This window comes from Zalophus californianus, chromosome 4, assembly GCF_009762305.2.
Source record: "Zalophus californianus isolate mZalCal1 chromosome 4, mZalCal1.pri.v2, whole genome shotgun sequence".
NCBI lineage: Eukaryota > Metazoa > Chordata > Mammalia > Carnivora > Otariidae > Zalophus > Zalophus californianus.
The window spans coordinates 3,656,881-3,665,878 of record NC_045598.1 but is presented as its reverse complement, the minus strand read 5'-3'; the positions used below and the strand labels follow the sequence as shown (position 1 = coordinate 3,665,878).

At 49.8% G+C, this 8,998-nt stretch overlaps 1 long non-coding RNA gene across 1 annotated transcript; it reads right to left on the bottom strand.

Annotated features, from left to right (window-relative positions):
- Positions 1-458: 458 nt before the first annotated feature.
- On the bottom strand, positions 459-8,722 carry LOC113916450. Its single transcript, XR_003517946.2, has 3 exons — positions 8,582-8,722; positions 1,366-1,565; positions 459-739 (listed from the first exon to the last, which is right to left on the bottom strand). It is a non-coding gene; the product is annotated as an uncharacterized LOC113916450 (long non-coding RNA).
- Between the last annotated feature and the right edge of the window lie 276 nt (positions 8,723-8,998).

The following is an 8,998-nucleotide window of genomic DNA, read 5'->3' as shown; positions in this document are numbered from 1 at the left end:
TTCGGTTCTCTGGGTCTTGGGAGGGGGTTTTGAGTTCTCTGGCGGGGGCGTGCCTTGTTATATCTTAAGCCCTTTTCTGTGCTGGTGGAAACCCAGCCCTCAGTGGACAGTGTTTCCTACAGTTGTTCAAACCCAGGACCCTTGGGGCAAACGTAAGGGGCTCGTGGGCATCCCACTCCCACCCGGAGCGTTCCCTCCCGAGGTCGGGGCCCTCGCGGGGAACCCCGCTCCCTTCCGTGTTCCTTTGCAGGCTAAGAGGACTTGGTTGAGTGATGTTTACTCTCAGTACTTGACTACGAGGAACAAGCGAGTGGATTTTTCTCAGAATGTAAATTACGCTGCTGCCTAAGCTGTCCAGTCTCCACCCGCCCCCCTCCGTTCCGGACTTGAGAGTCAGTTCAGCTTCCTGAAAGAAACTCCCTGTGGGTCAGGCCCCGCGATACCTTCTCAGTTCGGCTTGCGCTTCTCATAGGACCGATCCCAAATCATATGGATGTGTGTGGGTTTGTTTCCCGCCGTCGCCCTGGGGTCGCCTGTTTTCCGGGTACCGCGCGGCACGTGGCGCGCACAGCTCCAGGGCGGGGGGACTGACTGGTGCGCACCCTCCCCTGCGCCGCGCTCCGTGTGAGCGTTGCAGGGTGCCTGGTTCCTGGTAGATGCTGATGCGCTTGGACTGAGTGCCTGATTCTAGTTCTTTCTTGCGGCTGTCCTAACCAGTAAGCGTGAACAGGGTGTGGGCCTAAAACAACAAAAATGCATTGTCTCACAGTTCTGGAGGTCAGAAGTTTGAACTCAAGGTATGGACGATCATGCTCTAGCTGAAGGCCCCAGGGGAGGATCCTTCCTCCTCCTCCTGCTTGTGTTGGAGTGGGGGGAACCACGATGATCTGAGGCTGGTGGAGGCCCCCTTCATCCTTACAGGGCCTCCTCCCTCCATCTGTGTGCAGACTTCCCTCTTCTCCTAAGGACACCCATCACTCGATCAGGCCCAAATTCATCTTATCTCCATAGAATCTGCAAAAACCCTACGTCTAAATAAAGGCACACACACAGGTACCAGGGTTAGGACTTGAACAAATCTGGGGACACAATTCCACTCACGATACTGATAGACACAGAAGTGACAAAAAGAGGGAGGCCTGGTTTTGCAAGCAGGCAGCTGCAGGATTTTGAAAGGAAGGAGTGGGTGGCAGGCAGGGCAGGGCTCACACAGGGCTTTCCGCTGCTCATCTGACAGTGAAGGTGTCCGGGATTCACTGAGTGCCGGCCGGTGTCCAGCACGGAGCTGCCTATTTTAGGAGTATCTTCTTGGCTAATCCCCATGATGGCTTTGCAGTGGAGTCACTCATCCACCTGCCTCCTTACCCAAAGCTCCCTGGTGAGCAGTCTCTTCTCCTTGCCCCCTTCACTTCCAAAGCCACAGGTCCAGGAAAACCGCTGTTGTGGGGTCTCCTGTCTCCGCCTCGTCCTCCGGAATCATCACCACTTTGCTGAGCGCGCTGCCTCCTCGTAAATCTTGCAACCCTCAGATTACATTTCTGTCATCTGCCCATTCATTTTAGTATCTGCCGATAAAGAGAAGGTCAAAGTCAGTAATCCCAGATTTCAGAAGCATTTATTCATTGCTGATAAATAGAAATCCTTTCTCTGAAACGGCAAAATGATAACATTAAAATGAGGGAAAAAAATGTTGTCAGAACATTCTTGAGAGCACTGTAACCTTTCCATCTGAACTGCTCTCTGGTGAGCAAATCAAATGACACAATTATGTCTTCCTTGAACTTTAGCAGCTTTGAGTCTTAATGCGGTAGATTTGGCTTAAAAGAAAGAACAGCTTTCTACTGGTTAGCACCCCCTGAGCGCAGTAAGTGTCCTGGGGAGGCTGCGTGTCCCCCCCGCCCCCCTGCACAGCCTGGAGGCTCCCAGCTCTTGCAGCGACCGTGAGGGTAACAGAGGAGGGGGCAACAGGCAAGAGCCCAAATATCCACCAAATAGCTCCAAGGATTTATTTCAGTCCCAACCTTCAGCAGATTAGCCCACGACTTGGGTTGATTTACCACTTCTTTCATTCATTTGACAACTACATTTTCAGAACATGCTCCTTTTTAGTTTCTGAGGTATCCTTGATATATACAAAAAACTGCACACTTTTGGGGTGTATGTTGTGACGAGTTTGACATATGCAAGCACCTGTGATACGTCAAGGCACTAAACATATGTATTCATCACCTCTGAAGATGTCCTTGTGTTTGTGTGGGTGTGGTTTTGAAAAGAATGTAACATGAGATCCACCCTCTTCATGTATTTTAAAACACATAATACAATATTGTTAAATGTAGGTATTCTGTGTGCCAAGCATGGGACTAGGTGATGGGGGTGCAAATATGGTGTCAGGTCATAAGAAGCTTCTGGAATCTAGGTGCATGATTGGGGTCCATAGGGAGGTGTGGAGCTGTGGGTCAGGGGTAGCCCTCGGACCTTGTCTGGGGGCATAGCTTATCTGATTCACAGATGCAGCAGCCCTCACTGATAAAGTCACTGTCACTGACACAGTGACCCCCACGGATGCTTCAGACTCTCGGGATCCTGCTCTGTCTCAGCTCCATCACCTGCAGATGGAGTGAAGGGGTCATGCAGGAGCAGCATCAGGGCCCAGACCTGTTCAGACTCATCAAGGATGGCAAGGTCCCAAATGGCCACTCCCCACCCACAGATAGAGTCCCTGCTACATTGCTTTAACCGTATTTTTAAAATGCGTGCATATCCCTCCCCTGCTCTCTCCCTGGAGACCAGATTCCTTTCTGGCAACATTTGATGAGTGCGTTTTGGACTTGGTATCACACTGGCAGCTTCCCAAGGCTGTGATCTCAGGGGACGTTTGGGGCCCCAGAGAGGCCAGTGGTCTCTGTTTCCTTTGGAGTTTAGGATTGGCAAGGGCTGCTGAGGTGGGGAAGGCTGAGAGCTGCTGTTACCATGGACACGGGCGGCCATTGGGATCTGGAAACCCCTGACCAGCCACAGAAAGGAGTCATGAACTCTGTTCTCACGGGTGCCACGGGGAGCCAAGGGTGCAGAGGGGCGTGAATAGGGTCCCTTGGCAGGCTCAAGAAGGAGGCAAAAAGAACTGAGGGGCCTGGAGGCCAGGATCCCTGGGGTCCTGCCCAGGCTTACAGTGAGTGGGCTATGTTCTTGGGGAGCCCAGTAAGGGCTCAGGGCCCGTCATGGACTTCTCCAACACTGCTGCCCAGGTGGTGTTACTTTGATGTGAACTCCCAGGGTACCTCTGAAGGAAGGAGAGGGAGAAACTGGCCCAAGAGTTGCCTGACTGCAGAGTGTGGGGATGTGGGGCGTCCTCCAACCGCCATGCTGACAGTGGGGGATTCCGGGAAAACAGCACGGGCTGTCCGCAGTCTTGCTGCTCTCCTTGTCCCTGCCTTTCTTCAAGAGCTGAGAAGCCCTCATGGGGATGGGTCACTTGGCAGTCATTGTAACCATCCCTTCCTGAGAGGTGTCTGGGCAAGTGTCCCTGAGCTGCTGGAGGTCCCTCTTGTCTTATATCACTGGAGGGGCGAGTGGTGGGTGGGTGAGTGTGGCTGGTGGCGAGGGGTGGCATAGAACAGGTGGGCCTCTGGGGGCTAGTCTGGGGTGGGAGGAGACCCTTGTCAGCCTTCATCCCCCTCACCTCTCTCACACTGAGTAGTCTCGGGAGGAAGCCTGGTTGTCCATGCCAGCGTTATGGGTAGATCAGTTCACATCCAAGGCTGTTGAGGCATTCCCGTGGGTAGAGAATCATTCATTCAGCACACATTCATTCAGTACCTGCTCCGTGGACATGACACATGAGGCCGGCCATACCATGGACATAGGCTGGGGAGAAGGTCCTCCTGGGCGTTGGAGTGAACAAACCCACAGTGATGAACAGGTGTCACAGGTGAGGGTACTCGTGGTGCTGGGACTGTTCTGTGGCTGCACTGTGCTGGTTACGAGGGTCTGCATATGTGATAAAACTGTGTAGAACCACATATACATGAGAGACACATGCAGACACAAACACACACATGCACAGACATGCACATGCACACACACGCACAGATGCACACACATGCAGACATGCACACACAGATGCACACACATATATGCACGCACATGCACAGACACACACAGACATGCACACACAGATGCACACACATATATGCATGCACATGCGCAGACACACACAGACATGCACACATAGATGCACACACATATATGCATACCCACGCACAGACACACACAGATACACACACATGCACACACATATATGCACACACATGCACAGACCCACACAGACATGCACAGACACACAGATGCACACACATATATGCATGCACATGCACAGGCACACACAGACATGCACACACATGCACAGACACATATATGCACACACATGCACACATACAGACATGCACAAACACACAGAGGCACACACAGACATACACACACAGATGCACACACATATATGCACACATATGCACAGGCACACACAGACATGCACACACATGCACAGGCATGCACAGATGCACACACAGATATGCACACACATGCACAGACACACAGATGCACACACATACATGCACACATGCACAGGCACACGCAGACATGCACACACAGATGCACACACATGCACAGACACACACAGACATGCACACAAATGCACACACATATCTGCACACACATGCACAGGCATGAGTATATGGAGAAACTGGTGAACTCTTCTCATGTCCATGGATAATAGCAGTATTAATTTTCTGCATCGGATTTTCTACTATAGTGATGTAAGCTGTTACCACTGAGGACCCCGGGGCAAGGGTAGTCAGAACTTGTCTGTGCTGTTTTTGGAACCCCCTGTGAACCTGTAATTATGTCAAATGTAAATATAATTTAAGAGTTCAACATTTAGCACATTTTTAAACATTTAATAAATTCTTCTTAATTCAATCTAATTTATATTAAAAATAAAGTTAAATTTAATAAATTTATATAAATATAGATAGCAATCAACAAATGCTTGCAGCAGTGGTTTAAATATTTAAATCACATTCTCATAAAGTTTTAGATGATTTCTACCCCTAATTATAAAAAAATTAAATAACCAAGGAAGCACAGAATCAGCCAGACAATGACAGCTTTTCACGGGCACTGAGCAACAGCCCGCCAGGCGTGGGAGAGGTGAGGCAGGACAGTGGGAGCAGGGCTGTCTCAGAGGAGGAGTCCCCAGGGGAGGCGGGATGGGGAATGATCCCTCCTCCAAATACCTCTCTTTACTTATATCTCTATATAAGCCTGGTCCCTCCAGTTGTAAATTTGAATTCCGGAGAGCCCACGTGCCTCCCCTCCAGGGGGTCGTGGGGTAGAAGCACCCTCAGACCACGGGTCCATGAGGGCGGCCTGCAGACGGCGCAGGGGTGAGGTTGGCCCGTGCCCACTGCCACCCACCGCCACCTGGCCACGGAGCAGGATGGGGGTGGGGGTTGGGACACCCCTCCTCCAGGGCGCCCTGAATTCCTTAGCTCCCTCGGTGTTCTCAGGGCATGCAATATCAGCCATAAGGGAAACATAAAGATCACTTTGGGTGGACATTTAAAAAAGGTGATGAAACCACCTATAAACAAGCAAATTATACAGGGGAGGTATTTTATGTCTTGTTTTCTTTACAGCCATTCTGAAAAGGAACATAAAAGTCACCGGAAAGTTCCAGCACCTGCCACCTTCGGGCCTCTTTTGAGACTCTCTTGCACAACTCATTTGTTACCAGAGGTCCCTGCCTGTGTGCTGGCACTGGGAGGGACGGACTGGGGGCTGTTATCAAGAGAAACTAAATACTCTCCCTGTGTCATGAGGAGTGGAATTTCCTGGCCATGGAGTAAGAGGCCGAGGGCTGTCAGGCATGAAGAAGTCAGAGGGTAGAAGGCCCGTCTTCAAGCCTCATGCTCAGGCCTTATTTGCAGCCTCCAAATGTTCCCTCGATGGTGCCACCCCTGGTGCGCTCCCTGTCTGTGGATGGAGATGATGATGGACAGCAGCTTTGGGCTTGAAGATTTGGGGTAAGGTTGAGAACCCCCCACCAGCTGGTGTTGGGCCCTTGGGATCACTTATGACTCTGTGCCTTGCTTTTATCATCATCATCATCAAATGGGTGAGTAGAGCATTTGTCCTGATAGAGTTGATCTGGATGAGCAATGGACCCTTGCATGATGCTGTGAATCGAGCAAGAAAAAGAACCGTCTAGTGCCTTGCTGGAGCAAATTCGTGTCTCCAGCTCTTACCCACTCACACCCTAGCACAGAGGCTGCAGGCTTAAACATAGAAAGCACACGGCAATATGAGGAATCATGGGGACTTGGAGAAGCTCCAGAAAATCAGAGATAAAACGTTCCCATTTCAAAATGGGGAGAAAGGCAGATTCTGGAAAGCCTACAGACCAGAAAGCATTTGAATTGGAGTGGTAGGAATCTGGGAACTCCCTATCTCAGTATTCCATACTGGTTAGACATAATTTCGATGCCTTTGGTGTTTGATAACACATTTAAAACCATCATTTATAAATCTAAACAGATTCTGAAGAGGTTGAAGCAACAAGCAATGTTTATCCTGGAGTAGAAAAGCTGAGTTGTTGGCATGGTGGCTGCTTTTGAAAGTTGGAAGGATATTTCTGTGGAAGGAAAATAACTCATTTCTCTGTGTGACCTTGAGGGCAGAATTGAGGTTTCAGAGAAATAACTTTTCAACTGATAAAAGGAAGGAGCTTCTAAAAGTCTGAGCTCTTCAAAGTTGGAAAGGGCCACCTAGCCAGGCAATGAACAGCCTTGTTCCTGGGGCTGTCCCAGTAGAGGTTGGGTTGCTGTAGGTAAGACTCATGCAGGTAGATCCTTGATGGGCTGAGGTGAATGGATTAAATGGTACCTAAGTTACTTAGAAAGAGCGGGGGTCCAGGAGAGTTGGCACAGGCAATTTTCTTTTGTGGAATTTTTTCCCTAAGGGCAGCCTTCTATCATTTTCCCAACAGGAATCCAGTGTGTGATGCCTGTATGTGCCTCTCTGCCTACTGGTCATTACTGTCCCATGTCATTTGATCAGGGCTAGAGAGGATGATGCTCATGTGGTGATAGAGCTCTGCTGTCAGCCAGGCACTCTCCACCAGGGGAGTAGGTTCTGCCTTCCTAGATCTAAAGCCCCCATCTGGACTCCATGACTCCTGCCTTCCTGGCGGGGCTGGAGCTCATCTCAAAGAGGCTGCTCATGTTCTGTTTTCAGCTTGCATTCACCACTTTGTAAAGTTCAAGTCCAGGAGCCACTCCTACCATCTTCCTGTGTCTTGCGCTTGGAGCATTTTGCCCCACACCTAAGTGTTGTTCTCCACCAGGAGGACAGGGGGAGAGAGAAGGACACAGGGGCTAAGTCCACTCCATTATCACCCAGTCGGCGGGTCAATTTTAGGTCCCATGGAAGATGCCATGTCCTATTGTAGCCATGGGCTTTATCATCCAGAAAGTGAACCTGATCTGAGCTGCTATATGATAGAAGGATCCCTCTGGAGAGGTTCAAACTGCTCGTAACAGAGAGTAGAATGATGGGGAAACCAGGAGCCCTTTGCACCCGGAAGAAGAAAACAGTTTTCTCTCCCTATTCTTGGCACTGGAGCTTGCTTCCTGCTCTGCAGCCCCTGCACCTACGCTGTCATTGCTGGAATATTCCAGCCCGTGCCGCTTTCTGCAGACAGCAAATTTCCTCCTGGCCGCCTCTGCACCTCTTTTGTCCCCATGTGCTTTTCTTTTGCTTTCTATCTGGGCAGCATCATACCCATCTTGCCAGCCTTTGATGAAAGCAGAGGAGAGAGCAGGGCACCAATTAAACATGATAGAGTTTCTCTGGTCCAACCTCTGGCATGAGCAGATTCATTGGTTTGTAAAATGTGCTTCACATGCAGTGATAGAGAAAATATTTGCAGACTCCATTCATGAGATCTCAAAGGGCATAGCATCTTGAAGGCTGTCACTGCTTCAGCTTTGCAAAAAAGCCTAATAAAAACGGCATGATGTCGTTCTTATTTTAAGTCTACGTTAGTGGTTTGTAGACATTTAGAAAACTAGGATATCACTTTTTTCTTTAAACAAAAATTTTCATGGAACCACAGTATATGAAACAGGCAAAAACGAGGTATTCCTATTGAGTAGGGTCGGTGCTCCCACCCCTGGACATCCCAGGCAGTTCCTAAAGCAAAATTTCCAGCCTGCTGCTATGAATAAGGGGGGAAGGGTCTGGGTTTTTTTCGGGCAGGAACCTTCCAACAGGGCAGAACTTCCCATGAGAGTTTACAGCCCAATTTGTTCATTAAAAAAAGCATTTACTGAGCACCCACCATGTGTCAGGTTTTGTTAGGTGTTTGGGGTACTTTAATGGTTGAGGAAAACGAGGTCTCTGCTTTGTAGGGCTTATGTTTTAGTGACTGACACAGGCGTGTGTGCTAAGTGCACTGAAGGAAATAAACAGATTCATTATTAAGGTGGAGTTGACAGGAGAGGGGCTGTCCTCATTGACTTACTTAATGGGACTGGTCGGAGTCCTCTTCTTCCTGGCTCACTTGTGTTTCCGAGCCACATGTCTGGACCAAAGCAAGCTCGGGCACCGCCTGAAAGGAGGGTCCCATGATTCCTGAGTGGATACAAGCCCCAGGGTTCCCGAGGCAAATTAGGGAGCAGAGGAAGGATGGAGGGAGGAGGCAAAATCTGTAAAACATCAGTCTCTTCTTGAAAATGATTGTGACATCATACACGCATGGACCTTTGTGGACAGATGGAGGAGGTTGGAGAGCTCAGCTCTTCTCTCTAGGAATTGTAAGCTGCTTACGGGGGAGCCATGCATCCTGGATTTGCGTCTGGGATGACTCTCAGGGAGGCTGTTTGGCTACCAGAGCGTCTGAAGAGTCAAGGTGAGTGGTTAACGAGGGACAGCTCTGCCA